This window comes from Pleurodeles waltl, chromosome 2_2, assembly GCF_031143425.1.
Source record: "Pleurodeles waltl isolate 20211129_DDA chromosome 2_2, aPleWal1.hap1.20221129, whole genome shotgun sequence".
NCBI classification, from domain to species: Eukaryota; Metazoa; Chordata; class Amphibia; order Caudata; family Salamandridae; genus Pleurodeles; species Pleurodeles waltl.
In genome coordinates, this window is record NC_090439.1 from 1,000,396,569 (window position 1) to 1,000,414,183 (window position 17,615).

Genomic DNA, 17,615 nt, shown 5'->3' on the forward strand with positions numbered 1-17,615 from the left:
GATACACATACACACACCACTCCCACACAATCAACCAACTATAAAACACACACCCACATCACCCACAAACCCCTGCGACCCCAATTACTGAGAGAAGGAGAGAGAGACACAGCAGACAATCCAAAGCAAGACACACTGAGGCACACTACACCATTACACACACCACATAGTAGCACAAAGCACCACTCACCAACACACTCCTCATCACATACACCACCCCACACCTCACCCACACCACCCCATGGCACCCCAAAGGCATCCACGATTTTCGGACCAAGAACTCCGGGTCATGGTGGAGGAAATCCTAAGAGTGGAACCCCAGCTCTTCGGCTCGCAGGTGCAGCACACCAGTATAGCCAGGAAGGCGGAGCTATGGCAGCGGATCGTGGACAGGGTCAACGCGGTGGGACAGCATCCCAGGAATAGGGAGGACATCCGCAAAAGATGGAACGACCTACGGGGGAAGGTCCGGTCGATGGTCTCCAGGCACAACATCGCGGTCCAGAAGACTGGCGGCGGATCCCCACCCACCCCTCCCGAATTTACATCGTGGGAGCAAGAGGTCTTGACCATCCTGCATCCTCAGGGCCTCGCAGGAGTAGCCGGAGGAATGGACTCTGGTAAGTCCCATCTCAACTACTATATCCCCCACACCCCACCAGCATGCCAAACCACACCCCCACCCTCACCCCCAACCCCCCAGCACACATCCTTCCTGACAATGTCTCACCAGCACAACCCACCCATCCCAACACCAACTCCTGCATGCCAACACAAACCATGGGCACCCATCACCTAAGCATGACCACTGCACTAACCCCTCCCCCCCACTAAATACCCTCACAACACCTCCCTCCAGGGAATGCCTGCACTGGGGGACAAGGGCACCCACAACACGCATGCTATTGCACACACAGAAACAATAACCAAACTCTCTTACCCCATGCAGGACCCGAACGACAACACACCAGCCAGGAGGGTCCAGAAGTGTCCATCCCACCACCGGAACAGGCCCACACTGAGGATAGCAGCTCTGTCGACAGTGAACCTGATGACCAGCCCGGACCATCGGGGACCTCTGGGCAGTTGGTTCCCCTCACCCTGACACAGGCCACACCAGACCCGACCCCCTCTGCCGACACCAGCACAGCTCCCACCCAGCGGGCCCATGCCTCTGTCTCTAGGACAGCTCAATCAGCGGTGTGTCTGCCACTACAGGGCACCCAGGCTAACCCGACACCCCAACAACAACAGGGACCTGGGGGCAGTGGGAGCGGGCACACCGGCCAGGGGACAGAGGCCGGGGGAAACCGGGCAGCTCGGAGGGCTGCTGTGCGACAGGGGGGGGAGGAGAGGCCCAGGGAACCCACTCTCCAAGAGGCCCTCACCACCCTCATGGGGGCCTACCACCACTCCCAAGAAACGATGACGACGGTACTGGCCAGGTTCACTGAGATCCAGGCACAGCAGGAGGAACGCTACATGGGGTTCAGGGAGGAGCTGAGAATCATCGGGACCGCAATGGGGACCATCGTCCTGGCCCTCCACAGGATAGAGGACGCGTTGCGGGACCATGGTGCACCACACAGGGCCCCTGTCACTAGGCCGGACCAGGAACAGCCTACCACCGCCGCCGGCGCTAGTGGACAGGAGGTCCCAACACCTCGACAGCCCCCCAGAACCCCACCTCCTGCTGAAGAACAACCACCCCATAAGAGGAGCCTGAGACCAAAGAAAAAGACAGAGTAGGATGTCAAGACCCCCGCCAGCAGGACATACCCCCTCAAGTCTTCCCACTGTCCCACATTGCCACCCTGTCCAACCATGAACTGCCTATGCTCCATCCTTCCACAGGCAAAAGAACAATGCACCTGTGAGACTGAGAACTGGACTCTGCCATGGATATTCCTCCACCCCCACCCATCACCCTTAGAATCACATGTACCGGTATCTAGCACTGTAAATAAATCACATTTTGCACACAAACCTGTTTTGACTCATGCTGTATTATTAACAAAGGGATAACATATTACTGTTCAATTTCTGTTCTGTCAATTAGTCATGACAACATACCAATGTCAATACGCTGTATTTCATGGGCGAACCAAGCAGAAGTCAGGTACTGAGTCAGACAGCACTGAGAAGGGAAGGGAAAGGCATAAATTAATAAAAAAACATCTGTGGGGAACTACAGAAAGTACAGATGCAGGAGGCTAGAAGCAATTGTGAAATGGCGTGGGTGATTCTTACCTGGGTGTTACTGGAAATACTGTTGTATCACTCTGTCCCTATTGTCTGTGTCGTCCTCAGAGTCTTCCTCCTCTTCACTCTCCACAGGCTCCACGGCTTCTACAACACCACCATCTGGACCATCCTCCTGCAGGAAAGGCACCTGGCGTCGCAAAGCCAGGTTGTGAAGCATACAGCACGCCACGATGATATGGCACACCTTCTTTGGTGAGTACATTAGGGATCCACCAGTCATATGCAGGCACCTAAACCTGGCCTTCAGGAGGCCAAAGGTTCGCTCAATCACCCTCCTTGTACGCCCATGGGCTTCATTGTAGCGTTCCTCTGCCCTTGTCCGGGGATTCCTTACTGGGGTCAGTAGCCACGGCAGGTTGGGGTAACCAGAGTCACCTATTAGCCACACACGTTGTCTCTGTAGCTGCTCCATCACATAGGGAATGCTGCTATTTCACATCACATACGCGTCATGCACTGACCCTGGGAACTTGGCATTTACATGGGAGATGTACTGGTCAGCCAAACAGACCACCTGGACATTCATCGAATGATAATTCTTTCTGTTTCGGTACACCTGCTCATCGTCTTTTGGGGGTACCAAAGCCACATGGGTCCCATCAATGGCACCAATGATGTTGGGGATATGTCCAAGGGCATAGAAATCACCCTTCACTGTGGGCAAGTCACCCTCCTCGGGGAAAATGATGTAGCTCCGCATGAGTTTCATCAGGGCAGACAACACTCTGCTCAAAATCTTTGAAAACATAGGCTGAGACATTCCAGATGACATGGCCACTGTGGTCTGGAATGACCCACTGGCCAAAAAATGGAGGACTGACAAAACCTGCACCAGAGGGGGAATCCCTGTGGGTTGGCGGATGGGGGACATCAGGGCTGGCTCCAGCTGGGCACACAGTTCATGGATAGTGGCACGGTCAAGTCGGTATCGAAGGATTATATGGCGTTCTTCCATTGTCGACAGGTCCACCAGCGGTCGGTACACGCGAGGATTCCTCCTTCTCATCCCAAGTCCCAGCGGACGGTGCCTAGGAAGGACAACATGGAGCACAGAGTCAGCCAAACCACAGGTACGTACAGACAGCTTGCACAGTTAAAGAATGGCAATGGGTTGAAAGGCGTGTATGTGTGGCAATGCAAGGCCTAGGCCTGTGTGTCGCAGTCAAAATTAAGCCATGTGGGCCCTTGAAATGGCGGCTGCCTGACCTGTGAAGTGGGACAATGGGATGTGAGGTCACTGCGCTGGCGGGGCACACCGTGGCGGTAGGCGGTCGAAGACCGCGGCGCAAAGCCGCATTGGTTAACATTGAAGCCTATGGGTTTCAGGAGCCAATAACGAAGTGCGCCGGCGGTCGCGGTACGCACCGCCGCGGTACGCACCGCCGCGGACGTGACCGCCATTTTCTATCTGCTTAATCACTCGAGACCTGATCATCCACAGGAGAGGACCTATACTGCAAGTGCTGCTGTGACCTCGGTCTGGAAGATACAATGGCTGCTGTGACTGGGGAAAGGGCCCCTGCCTTCACGTCTGAAGAATTGGACAAGCTCGTGGATGGGGTCCTCCCCCAGTATGCGCTACTCTACGGTCCTCCAGACCAACAAGTGAGTACCCCGGGTGCTAATGGAATGGGCTATGCCTGTGTGGATTGGGGTGGATGTAAGTTGGTAGGGTGGGGGGCGAATGAGGAGTGCAACGCCCGACAGATGAGAGCATGTGCCATATGGCAAAGTGGGGGGGGGGGGGCAATTACATCTAACATGCAGGCCATTGATGATTTCCTCCTTTCCACCCTGTACATGTCTAATAGGTCAGCGCCCATCAGAAGATCGAGATTTGGCGTGCCATCGCCAAGGAAGTCCGGACCTTGGGGGTCCACAACAGACGGGGCATCCACTGCCGCAAGAGTTGGGAGGACATCTGCCGCGGAACAAGGAAGACCGCAGAAACACTGCTGGGGATGGCCTCCCAACCTAGGAGGGGTGCCAGTCGCACCATGACCCCCCTGATGTCCCGGATCCTGGCGGTGGCCTACCCTGAATTGGATGGGCACTTTAAGACATCACAGCAGACACAAGGGGGTGAGTATCAGCACATTCTCCTATCTTTCTGCGCAGTGGAGGCGTCTGGGTGGGGGAGGAGGGCTGTGGGTGACATTAGGCCAGGGCGCTTTCTGTAGTGTAGTCCTCTCCCTTAGGCATGGCCCTGTGCCCCCGGCCCCCACCTCTGTAGGGTGACAAGTACAGCCATTGAAGGTCCAGCATCTCCCATGTGTGCGTTTGACGTCTCTTGGCCTGTTGTCTTAGTCAGTAGTACTGAGTAGTGTACCCCGAATGCGCGGCTTAGTGCATTAGGCACCTGTGTCTGTCCTCTCCGCCAACGGTGTTGACATTGCATGCACTCAACCTGGTCTTCTTTTTTCTCCACCCACCCTTTCTCTTCATCTTCTTGTGCATGTCTGCATTAGCATCATCAGGCGGAGGAGATATGGCATCGGAGCACGAGGGAGCTGCAGGACACAAGGCCCCGGTGGGCCCAGGAACAGACACCGAGGGCACCAGTGATCCGGAGGGCGAGGGGAGCACCACGACGGGGACCGCTGGTGAGAGCAGCGAAAGCGACACGTCCTCGGATGGGAGCTCCCTAGGGGTGGCGGCAACATCCGTGCCCCCCGCCTCTACAGGTACAGCCGCCACCCAGCGCACCAGCCCCGCCCTCCCAGCAGCCCCTCAGTCTTCGCTCCGTGCCGGTTCGCCCAGGAAGGCGCGCGTCTCCTTCGCCCCAGGCACCTCAGCCCCTGCCCCTGTTGCCCCTGCTGCCCTCAGTGCGGAGCTCATTGACCTGGTAAGGACGCTCATTGTTGGGCAGACGACCCTTTTGAATGCCATCCAGGGTGTGCAAAGGGAGGTGCAACAGAGCAATGCGTACCTGGAGGGCATTCATTCGGGTCAGGCTGCCCATCAACGAGCGTTCACTGCTCTGGCCTCAGCACTGACGGCAGCCATTGTCCCTGTTTCCAGCCTCCCTCTTCTTACTGCCTCCAGCCTTTCTCTGTCTCCTGTTCCTCAGCCTATCCCATCCACACCATCAGACCAGCCTGCACACACCTCAACACCCAAGAGCAGCTCATCCAAACACAAGCACCACAGATCCCGCAAACACTCACCCGAGCAACACCCAGATGCAGACATGCCAACAGCCACTGCCACCCCTGTGTCCCCCTCCTCCTCGTCTCCCTCCTCCCTCCCTGTGACGTCTACACTCACACCTGCATGCACCCCAACATCAGCCAGTGCTTCCATCACCACCTCACCCTCCAGTACAGTCCACACTCGTGCAGTCACTACCCCCACTGCCATGTACACGTCCCCTGTGTCCTCTCCCACTGTGTCTGTCACCCCCTCTTCCAAGACACACAAACGCAGGCAGCCACCCACCCAACAGCCATCCACCTCACGACAGCCTACTGCACCAGCACCTTCACCCAATGACAGCACACCTGACTCTCCTACAACCACCTCCTCTACCTCCACTTCCATCTCCACTTCTCCTACCCTTTACCTTGGCCCTAAAAAACTTTTCCTGGCTAACCTTAACCTCTTTCCCCCCCGATGACCTCCCCCATCCATCTTCAAAGAGTCCCAAGAGCACCGCAGCCACCACCAGCCCAGCTTCGGGTGTCACTGTTGTGCCTGGGTTCTGGAGCCCACCCTTTGCCAGCAGTGACACATCGATCAGCAGCAAGGACACGTCCAGCCCCCCCCCGGCAAGAGGACCCGCAAAACCAAGGACCGCCGTGCGAGGACCGACAGGGCTGCCCCCAAGGAGCAATGTGCGGCCACTTCACCACCCACACCATCTGGGGGAGGCAAGGGCCCGAGAGCCCCATCAAAGAAGCGGAAGGGCAGCAGGAGCGCGGAGAAGGTGGACCCCACATGCCACATCCCAGCTGGGAAGGAGGACACTAAGGAGGCCAGGAGTCCGTCCCCGAAGGGTCCAGAAACGTCACGGTCCGAGGGCGACTGAACAGGGAGTCCAGGCCAGGTCTGGCTCCCTTGACCTGCTGGATGGGCACCGCTGAACAGGGCCTGCGGTGCAGAAGAGCACCGCTGAACAGGGCCCCGCCGTGGAGATAGGCACCGCTGAACAGGGCCCGCGGTGCAGAAGAGCACCGCTGAACAGGGCCCCGCCGTGGAGATAGGCACCGCTGAACAGGGCCCGCGGTGCAGAAGAGCACCGCTGAACAGGGCCCCGTCGTGGAGATAGGCACCGCTGAACAGGGCCCGCGGTGCAGAAGAGCACCGCTGAACAGGGCCCCGCCGTGGAGATAGGCACCGCTGAACAGGGCCCGCGGTGCAGAAGAGCACCGCTGAACAGGGCCCCGCCGTGGAGATAGGCACCGCTGAACAGGGCCCGCGGTGCACAGGCCCCGCCGTCTCAAGCACCGCTCCGCTGGGCCCTTCATTTCAAGCACCGCTCCGCTGGGCCCTTCCTGTCAAGCACCGCTCCGCTGGGCCCCGCCGTCTCAAGCACCGCTCCGCTGGGCCCTTCATTTCAAGCACCGCTCCGCTGGGCCCTTCCTGTCAAGCACCGCTCCGCTGGGCCCCGCCGTCTCAAACACCGCTCCGCTGGGCCCTTCATTTCAAGCACCGCTCCGCTGGGCCCTTCCTGTCAAGCACCGCTCCGCTGGGCCCTTCCTCTCAAGCACCGCTCCGCTGGGCCCTTCCTCTCAAGCACCGCTCCGCTGGGCCCTTCCTCTCAAGCACCGCTCCGCTGGGCCCCGCCGTCTCAAGCACCGCTCCGCTGGGCCCTTCCTCTCAAGCACCGCTCCGCTGGGCCCTTCCTCTCAAGCACCGCTCCGCTGGGCCCTTCCTCTCAAGCACCGCTCCGCTGGGCCCTTCCTCTCAAGCACCGCTCCGCTGGGCCCCGCCGTCTCAAGCACCGCTCCGCTGGGCCCTTCCTCTCAAGCACCGCTCCGCTGGGCCCTTCCTCTCAAGCACCGCTCCGCTGGGCCCTTCCTGTCAAGCACCGCTCCGCTGGGCCCCGCCGTCTCAAGCACTGCTCCGCTGGGCCCTTCATTTCAAGCACCGCTCCGCTGGGCCCTTCCTGTCAAGCACCGCTCCGCTGGGCCCTTCCTGTCAAGCACCGCTCCGCTGGGCCCCGCCGTCTCAAGCACCGCTCCGCTGGGCCCTTCCTGTCAAGCACCGCTCCGCTGGGCCCCGCCGTCTCAAGCACCGCTCCGCTGGGCCCTTCCTCTCAAGCACCGCTCCGCTGGGCCCTTCCTCTCAAGCACCGCTCCGCTGGGCCCTTCCTGTCAAGCACCGCTCCGCTGGGCCCCGCCGTCTCAAGCACCGCTCCGCTGGGCCCTTCCTGTCAAGCACCGCTCCGCTGGGCCCCGCCGTCTCAAGCACCGCTCCGCTGGGCCCTTCCTGTCAAGCACCGCTCCGCTGGGCCCCGCCGTCTCAAGCACCGCTCCGCTGGGCCCTTTCTCTCAAGCACCGCTCCGCTGGGCCCCGCCGTCTCAAGCACCGCTCCGCTGGGCCCTTCCTGTCATGCACCGCTCCGCTGGGCCCCGCCGTCTCAAGCACCGCTCCGCTGGGCCCTTCCTCTCAAGCACTGCTCCGCTGGGCCCTTCATTTCAAGCACCGCTCCACTAGGCCCTTCCTGTCAAGCACCGCTCCGCTGGGCCCCGCCGTCTCAAGCACCGCTCCGCTGGGCCCTTCCTGTCAAGCACCGCTCCGCTGGGCCCCGCCGTCTCAAGCACCGCTCCGCTGGGCCCTTCCTCTCAAGCACCGCTCCGCTGGGCCCTTCCTCTCAAGCACCGCTCCGCTGGGCCCTTCCTCTCAAGCACCGCTCCGCTGGGCCCCGCCGTCTCAAGCACCGCTCCGCTGGGCCCTTCCTCTCAAGCACCGCTCCGCTGGGCCCTTCCTCTCAAGCACCGCTCCGCTGGGCCCTGCCGTCTCAAGCACCGCTGAACAGGGCACCGCCGTCTCAAGCACCGTTGATGGTTCATTGTGCCCACCATGCCTCCTCCTTGACCAGTGGAGACTGTCATCCACCTGATGGACTGTGGCTTTGCACTCCCCAGGATGGTCCAGTGGGCAATCCACCCACTGCAGAGTCTTGAGAGACTGTGGCTTTGCACTCCCCAGGATGGCCCAGTGGGCAGCCCACCCACTGTAGAGACATTGAGAGACTGTGGCTTTGCACTCCCCAGGATGGTCCAGTGGGCAATCCACCCACTGCAGAGACTTGAGAGACTGTGGCTTTGCACTCCCCAGGATGGTCCCGTGGGCATGGTGGCTTCTCGTGGATCTGGCGTCGTGGACTCATGTGGCTGTGGTGCCCCCCCCTTCCCTTCCCCCTGAGGTGCCTGTAGTTTTTACATCTGATGCCCCTGCAGTGTTCTCTCCAAAGGACTCAGGTCTCCTGTGTGGGCTTTGCCCTTGTTTCTCAAGACTTTGGCCCACGGAGATGCTGAATTCGTAGGATGTGCAGGACTTGGTACTTCAGTTATACACTGATGTGTATGTCATTTGTTTTGTTGTGGATATCTTTCATGGTTGTACGCTAATTTTCTGGAGCTTTTTGGTACATAAATATTTATTCCAAATATGATTATGTCCTAGCATTTTTCAGGGGTGTTTGGGTGGTGTCACTGTGACTTGGTGCTCTGCATTGGTGAGTACATGATTGGGGGGGGGGGGACGCATATGTGTGTGCCCGTAACCTTTCGTCCTCCCCCTCCCGTGTGTCGTAGGTGCAGTACTCACCGTTGTCGTCTGCGCCGGACTTCGTACTCGTGGTAGATGAGAAGGTAGACGAGAGCAGGTAGGATGTTTAATTCGGGTTCCATGCTGTCCTCCGTACTCGTGGAGTGTGTTTTGGTGAGCGTTTTCCCGTTCGTAGTCTGTTTCCGCCGTGTTTTTATCGGCGGTGCTCCCGCCCCGGAAAAGGTGGCGGATTGGTGAGTTATGATAGTGTGGGCGGTACATTGTCTGCCGCCTGCCTGTTGGCGGTGACCGCCGCGCTGTTTGTCTGTACCGCCGCGGCGGTCGGAGTGTTAAGTTGGCGGGCTGTGTTGGCGGTTCCCGCCAGGGTCAGAATTCCATTTTTTGGACCGCCAGCCTGTTGGCGGGTTGGCCGCCACTTTAACACCGACCGCCAGGGTTAGAATCACCCCCTAAGTTCCTTTATATGGTCATAGAACTCAAAGGTGACTTGCAATAGCCTTTTAAGACATGACAAGGGGTATTGTATCCCCTATATTATATGCCCACAAAAAGCCTTAATTCTTGGCCTTTTATTCCTTCATGTGAATGTGTATTGTTGCGAATATGTAGAATAAACGTATGGATAAATTAAGTACACCGATATACAACTAGTAATTTGTAGCAAAACCATATTATTTGCCGTTTAATATGTCACTTTCAAAAACAACTATAGTTTATAGTGTGTTAATATACATACAGATTTATGTTTTCTTTCAATGAACTGTGGCTGTGTAAAAATAAACAAGCAGTTCTAAATGCTCCCCTTTCTAATAATCACTCTTCATTTTAGGTAAAAAGTTCAGAAGCGCTGAAAAGCTAGTTCTAATTTTTACTTTTCAACCGGTAGTTGTACGTCTGCTCCATGGCCCGCCTCTCACGCTGTCTGTTGGCTTTGGAAGCAGGCACTGTGGCATCACAGCTAAACTGTTACAGTTGAACAGCTATGCTATTTTCTTATTACAGGTAGCTTGTGAGATCACAGCTGCTCTGTAATAACATAATTAGAGCCAGGTTTTCATAAAGGGGTTTGCAGGCTCCCATGTAACATGATTCCATTGAGCCTTCTGTCGGCAGACTACACACCTCATAAGAAAAACGGGGTCTGTGCTGAACAAGAAAGCCAGGCAAAGCATTTGAGAAAAAATACAGATTATTTTTCCAAGAATTCTAATGAGTAGCATTATGTCTTAGAAGAGATGTCTGAATGCCTTTGTAGTATACGTAATTCTTAAACTGTGGTCTTCACGTCTGGGAACAAAACATACCATGTTTGACATTCGTTTTTGTTCTCTCTATCAAATACAAAGAAGATCATCAATTTGTATGTCCAAAGGAGACTGTCTGACAGATTCAAGCGAGTGTTCATTAAGGCATGCTAATGTGTATTGTTCCACAAATCATCCTTGAATATATTACGTATACCCATGGAATATACAACATCTTGTAATAACTAGGTGTGTTTTTAACTCTTCTTTAGTATCTTTTCTTTCTTTTTGTTTGAAGGGAAAATATGAGTAATAATGTTTTTGGTGTGCAGAACACACTGTATGCTGTATTCTCTTGGAATGTTGCAGGGCTGTTGGCTGCCGGCTGATGGTTCTGTGTCAGGTGGCTGGAGGCCATTGGCTGGGATGCACTGCTTTTGGCTCAATTCTGGAGTAAAGATATACCTGCCTGTCCATATAATTACTACAATACTATTCTCTATTATCATACACCCGAATAGCCAATATTTTTGTTTTCTCATTTTCTGGGGGCAATCCCATGTGGTAATACAGTATTTGATCACTGGATTTACAGACCTTTTATCTTTTCAAAGGCTCCATAGAGAGATCTGAGCACCTTAGTCTTCCACTGTGCCAATTCAATATGTTGATGTTTTCTTGCCTGCTTTTAGCTCAGTGAACTAATGAAAGGCTAATTCCCTCTGTCTGCTGGGTGCATCAGCTAAAGATGGATACAACACATCTATAGAGAAACTACAATTTCGTTTACCCTGTGTTCTATTCCTAGGTCACAACATCTTGTTCGGGGAGTATCACCTGTATGCCGAGCACAAAAAGGCTATTTGTAAGCTACCAGACCTTTCATCATCTTTCAGGTGTGCACTCTTTTTAGGATGGTGGAGCACTGTACGTAGAGGGTTCTAGGTTATGCTAGTAAAGTCAAACCTATTCAAAACTTAATTAAAAAGGACACTCCTGAACCTTTGCCTTGATGAAAGGCGGCAGATCAAGCATATGATTCTTTCAAACAAGCAGTGTTCTCTGCTCCTGTATTTCATTCACCTGTGTGAGGAAATGGGATGTATTATATGATGTTGTGGTGTGACATACCACACCCTATAGGTCCAGTAGGTCTAACCCTCAGCTCAACCCGGGCAGCTGTGGCACTGAGCAGCTCAGCTTACACAGAGGGCCAAGTGTTAAGCATTTAAACAGCACAAAAACAATTGATGAAGAAGTCGACACAGCACTGAAGAAATCTAACACCAACTTATAACAAGCATTGGCAAAGTCAATAGGTCTCGGCAAGCCATGTGTTACGGAGTGGAGTTGATGTGTGTGGAGTGGAATTATGTAGGTTGGATTGAAATTGTTTGTTGCGGAATTCTGTGGCATGGAATTGCGTGGTGCTGAGTGGAGTTAGGTGCAGTGGAATTATGTGGCATGTTGTTCAGTGGAAAAATGTGTATTGTAATTATGTGATATTGAATGACCCGGAAATATGTGGAGTGGCATTATATGTCATGGAGTGTAATTATGTGGAGTGGTATTGTGTGTTGTGGAATGACGTAGTGGAGTGGAATTATGTGGCGTGGTGTTGATTTTTTGTGGCATGATGTGGACTTCTGTGATGTGGATTGGATGTAGTTGGTGTGTAATAGAATTGTGTTCTGGAGTGTAATGATGTGGTTTGTTGTGGAATTATGTGGTGTGGAATGGAAATGTGTAGAGTTGAATTGTGTGTTGTGAAGCTGTGTGGTGCTGAGTGAAATTATGTTGAGGGGAATTATGTGGCATGTAGCTCGTTTTGGTTTCAAAATGTTGGCTAGTATGCTTTTGGTGTTACTTTAACGCATTGAATACTGTTCTGTGGTATTACTTTAGAACCCCTCGCAATAAGACGCAAACATAGCATTTCTGTTTCCCTCTTCTCTCTGATCTGCTTTTATAATGTGCTTCTCTCATTGACGTGCTTGTACACTGATCCGGGCGCTCTGGCTAGACTGCCTTCCGACATTTTTATCAGCAGACAGACAGACAAAGTAGCAGAATGAGGATACTTTTTAAAGTTAAAAAAAAAATGCTGCTTTTAAGAAACGCACCTTGCTAAAATGCATTTATTCAGTGCTTAAAATGTGCACAAACAATAAGAAACACATCAATAATTGTTTTTTGGGGGCAAAAAACCATTTAAATTAATGCTGCCATGCATGACATCACATCGTGAAATAAAACCAGCCGAGGTGCTGCATAAGATTGAGGCGTATGCCAACACCCTTTCCTGTGTCTGTAATAGCTCCCCCAGTCATCGTGACCAGTGTTTGTGGTGGCTCCACAGTACACATATCGGGAACTCCCAGAAAAGAAGCCTTTTTGTGAACTGGCTGTTTTGTCCCTTTTGCTTCTGACCTGTCTATAATACAGGCAGTCTTAGTCTTATCTTCCTACAAACTGTACTGCTGAATCAGTGAGAACCAACCAGCTGAGCTACCTAGCCTGTCAGTCATCCCACATTATGAGATCCTTGCCAGGGTGCTATGTTTTCACTTTTGTCCCCTTACATGCATCCATCAGCCACCAGCACACCTGTACCTACTTGGAGTCTAGAGCCCTGCTTTGGTTTTCGTTTTTTCTGTCCCGCCTCCCTGGTAAAGTTTCAACAATGTTCCTCCCTGTCAACAATATTTTAACATAAGTGGCACTACGGCACCTGCCGATTTCACCAACCCCAGAAGTACCATCATTGCTCTTTCAAAGGAGGAATCTAAAATTTTCTAGCTTTTGTGACAAGAATTTTCAATTCTATTAAGGACACAGAGGTGAGGATTATTCTTTTCCCTCTCTTTTCTGCAACACACAACAGCCAATAGAAACGCAGTAAAAACAAAACTACACTTCCCATAATAACAGAGCCTCACAATCAGGCTCTACCCTCTAATATATAACTCAAAGCAAGCAAAGTCCGTCCTGTTTCTTTGCACGTCCATGGCAAGAGAACATAATAACAAACTAATCCCCACAAAAAATTGAATCCAACCAACGATGTCTTCCCGAACCAGTAGGGTGGGAAATTGCACAACAGTGCAAGAACGAATCATCCTCCTCCAGATCTGCAGAAGATTGCCCAAACGTGTCCATCAAGTTGGCTTTTCATCTCAAAAAGATAGTAAAGCGGTAACACCTTAACTTATCACTCCATATAAGCAAATACAGGGTGGGACAACAAACATTTCAGTTTGATGTAAAACACTTGTCACATAGTCCAAATACCCAGGGCGGGATAGTCCTCACCTCCGTGTCCTTAATAGGATTGAAAATTCTTGTCGCAAAAGCTAGAAAGTTTTAAATTCTATGTCAGGCTTCGGATTATGCTAGTTTACAGCTGAGCGATCACTCCAGAGGCAACATCAACAATTGGTTTATGATAGAACAATTTAAAAGTAGAATGTGATGACCAGTCTGCTGCTGTCATGATATCTTCCAATCTAGAACCTGAATTGAAAGCTTTAGAAACCACAGCCCCACAAACAGAATGAGCTCCAAATATAGAGATATCAATGCCAGCTTCTTGCAACAACCACCTGACCCATCTCGCAAGAGTTGCAGAAGAAACAGGACCAAAAGGTTTTTGCAAGGAGATCAATATTGTCCATTTACATCCATTTGCAATTCTCTTGTAACCTCTTCATATACTTTTAGACAATTTATCTCACATAATTTAGAATTATCTTTAAAGGCTGGATAACTACTACATTTTGAATTTGAATTTGTATGTTTAGAAATGCAAAAGGATACTCCCGTAGGAGTAAAAACTCTTTCTGTAATGTCCAAGGCCTTAACGTCAGAAACTCTCATGCATGAAATAAGACAAAGTCACATGGTCAAATTTGCTGACAACTGTTTCCTTGAAAGAACCTCATTGACCGGCCAAGCCACCAAAAACCTCAAGATAATATTGACATCCCAAAGAGATGAAGGAGGAGGGAGAAGCATACAAACACCCCTCAATAACTTACAAATTAATGGATGTTCACCCACTGGTTTACCATCGATGTGAGGGTGTTTAGCAGAATTAGCAGATCGAAAATTATTTACCGTTCTGTATGCTAGTCCTTGAGCTGCAATATGCAACAAAAAGTTTGCTATAATTTGCACTGAGGCCCCCAAGGGATCCACACCCCTCTGACTGCAACAATCCAACCATCTCCTCCAGGCGGAGGCATTTCTTTTGTGCGTACTAGCTGCCAAGGACTGCGAAAGGAAAAATCTAGTGCCTTCCAAAATTCCAGAACCCTGGGAGGATCTCTTTATATCCTCCAACCCATGAGATGAATAACAATTGTTTTTCCAGAATCAGAGGATGTAGAATCCCCATTTGGTCCAATAACAGATCCTCTGAAGGAAGGATTTGAACTGGAGCAGCACAACATAGTGTCAGCGCCACCGGAAACCACGACTAAGCTTTCCAACAAGGGGTTATCAGAACTAGTTCGTCTCTCTGACAAATTACCCGGGAGAGATCTCGGTGGATCATGGAGAACGGGGGAAATGCATAATGCAACCCCTCCCGTCCAAGCCTGGAGAAAGGCATCCAAGCAGAGAATGTTTGGATCCGGTCTCCAACTGAAGAATAGTGAAAGATGTGTATTCAGCCGAGAGGCAAACAGATCTATCAAGCACGGACCCCAAAGCTGATTCAGGAATAGAAATATTCTGGGGTGAAGACGCCAATCACTGGCATCCCTCAGATAGCTGGAGTTCCAGTCCGCGACCACATTCACTTTCCCTGGGATATATTTCGCTGATATGGAAATCTGATGTGCTAGACAAAAGTGGCAGAAGTCTTTAGCAATTTCCGCCACCATCCAGGACCATGTTCCCCCCAGTTTGTTGATGTATCGAACCGCTAAAATGTTGTCCATTTTCAGAAGAATGCAACATTTTGATTTGAAGGGGGACAAAGTCTTCACTGCAAAGGAACCCGCCAGAAGTTCCGAGCAATTGATGTGCAATTGAAGTTCCTCTGGGGACCACCGTCCCCCCGTCTCTATCTGACCATATCTGGCTCCCCAGCCCCATCTGCTGGCATCTGATTCTATGATCACTTCCGGAACCGAGGTAGAAATCGCCTTGCCATTCCATGCGTCCTAATGATTCAGCCATCATTGAAGCTCCATCCAGGCTTCTTGAGACAGAACAATCAGTTCGGAGTAAGTAAGACCCCTGCGAAGGTGAAGAATCCTCAACCTCTGAAGAGCACGATAGTGTAGAGGACCCGGGAAAATGGATTGAATGGACGATGCCAGGAGGCCCACCAATTGGGCAAGTACCCACAAGGAAATCGAATGAGCAGACAAAGCTTTCGTCAGCTCCTTCTTTGTAACTAGTCTCTTGGTTAAGGTAAGTTTCAACCGAGTGAAGACAGAATCTATCCGGAAGCCCAAGAAGTCTATATTTTTGACTGGTGTTAACTGGGATTTCTCCACATTGATTATAAACCCTAGGTCCTGAAGGAGCTGCATTGTCCAGGAAAGATGGAGATGAGCAAGACGCTCCTCTTGAGCCATCAGACAAATCTCTTTTTCCCTTAGCCATTGCATCACCGGTCGCATTACTTTGGTGAAGCAAAAAGGGGCCAAAGAAAGGCCGAAAGGAAGAGCGGAAAACTCGTAACATTGGTCTCTCCAAAAGAATTGAAGGAATTTGCGATGGGGGCAAAAATAGGAATGGTCAAATATGCATCTTTGACGTCCAAATAGACCATCCAGTCTCCTTCCAATAAGAGATCCCTGAGGAGATGGATGCCCTCCATCTTGAAGTGGTGGTAAACGATTCATGAGTTGAAATGCCTCAGGTTGAGAACTAAACCTGACCCCTCTTACTTCTTCTGGACTAGAAAAATTGTACTTATGAAACCTCTTGGATAATGATGAGAAGTGACAATCGCACCTTTTTGAAGAAGGGTCTCTATTTCTTGATCTATGAAAACTGTCTTTTGATGGGAAAAGCTGAGAGGAGGAGGAATCTCGATTTGTTGGGGTTCTGAATAGAACTCTGGATGACAACCTGAAACACCCAAGAGTCTTGCATAATCCAAAAATAATTTTGAGCAAATAGACTCACTCTTGTTTGAGAGGCCTTTTGACTGTAATATCCTCCTTTGTGAGGTCTCTGTACCCACGACCTCCGGCTGGGTAGAAATTGGAATTAGCTTGGAAATTTGAATCTCCTCGACCTTTCTGGTATGGGCGAGAGGCCTAGGAAGTGAAACGGGCAGACGCTCGACCCCTGAAATGCCCAGCCCTGTGAAAAAGACCACTGTTGAACACTTTTTTAATTGAAGTCTGGGCCTTGTCCAATGCTGAAAAAGTAGCGACGTATTTGGCGAGGTCCTTGACAAACCTGTCGCCTAAGAAAAGGCCTTTAGCAGCAGGTCCTGCATCCGCTGAGGCCAACTCTGCAAGCTTCGGGTCAATGCGCAATAAAAATGACTTTCTGCATTCAGTGGACATCAAGCAGTTAGCAGTCCCCAACAGACAAATGGCCCTTTGAACCCATTCCAACAAAATGTTCGGGTCAATGGGTTCTTGCGACTCCTTGGCCTGGACTGCCACATCACGATTTTTTGTGAGAAGACTGGAAATATCCAGTAGTTTATCTTGGCATCCCCTGTCAATACCTTTCTTCAGGTCCTTAGAAAATTTCTTAAGGAAAGTCATCATTTGCAGGTCTAATTCAGGGGTCTCTGCTACTTTCCCCTTGAGAGCTGGGCGTGGTCACTCTGAGTGCCGGGTGCTACGAATGTCTTTTTCAAAACATTTTCTGAGTCAGGTTTGCACGTAAGAAGCCACCTCAAGAGAAGGAGTCCACTCTGAGGACCTGGGATGTATTATATTATCTGGATCGAATAGGAGATTTTTGGCCAGAAGGGGAGAAGGATCTGAGTTCTCGGAATGGTGCGTTTTGCATTTGTGCTTGCCCCAGGGCTTATCAGAAGGTGAATTGTCTTCAGAATCCGAAGCTGAAAGTGTTTCAGTGGAATTGTGCACTGATTGTGTCGCTGGATCAGCTCCTTGACTAAGGAAGGCGCTATATTCATGATCGTTTAACACCGAGTTAATGGTGTGCTCCAAAGGGTCAAAATCTGACCTGCCAGGCTCATTTAAATTGACCTAATTTGGGGTGGGGTTCTCTGAGCCTGCGCCAAAACGCTTGAGCCCAAAATTAAAAATAGGCTGCACAAAACGACGTAAGGCCTTTACTAACGCCTTATTTGTAGACTCTTGCACATGAAAATCTAGGGTCTCGACTAGGTGTTCCTCCATGTGCTGGTCAGGCTGTTCAATATAT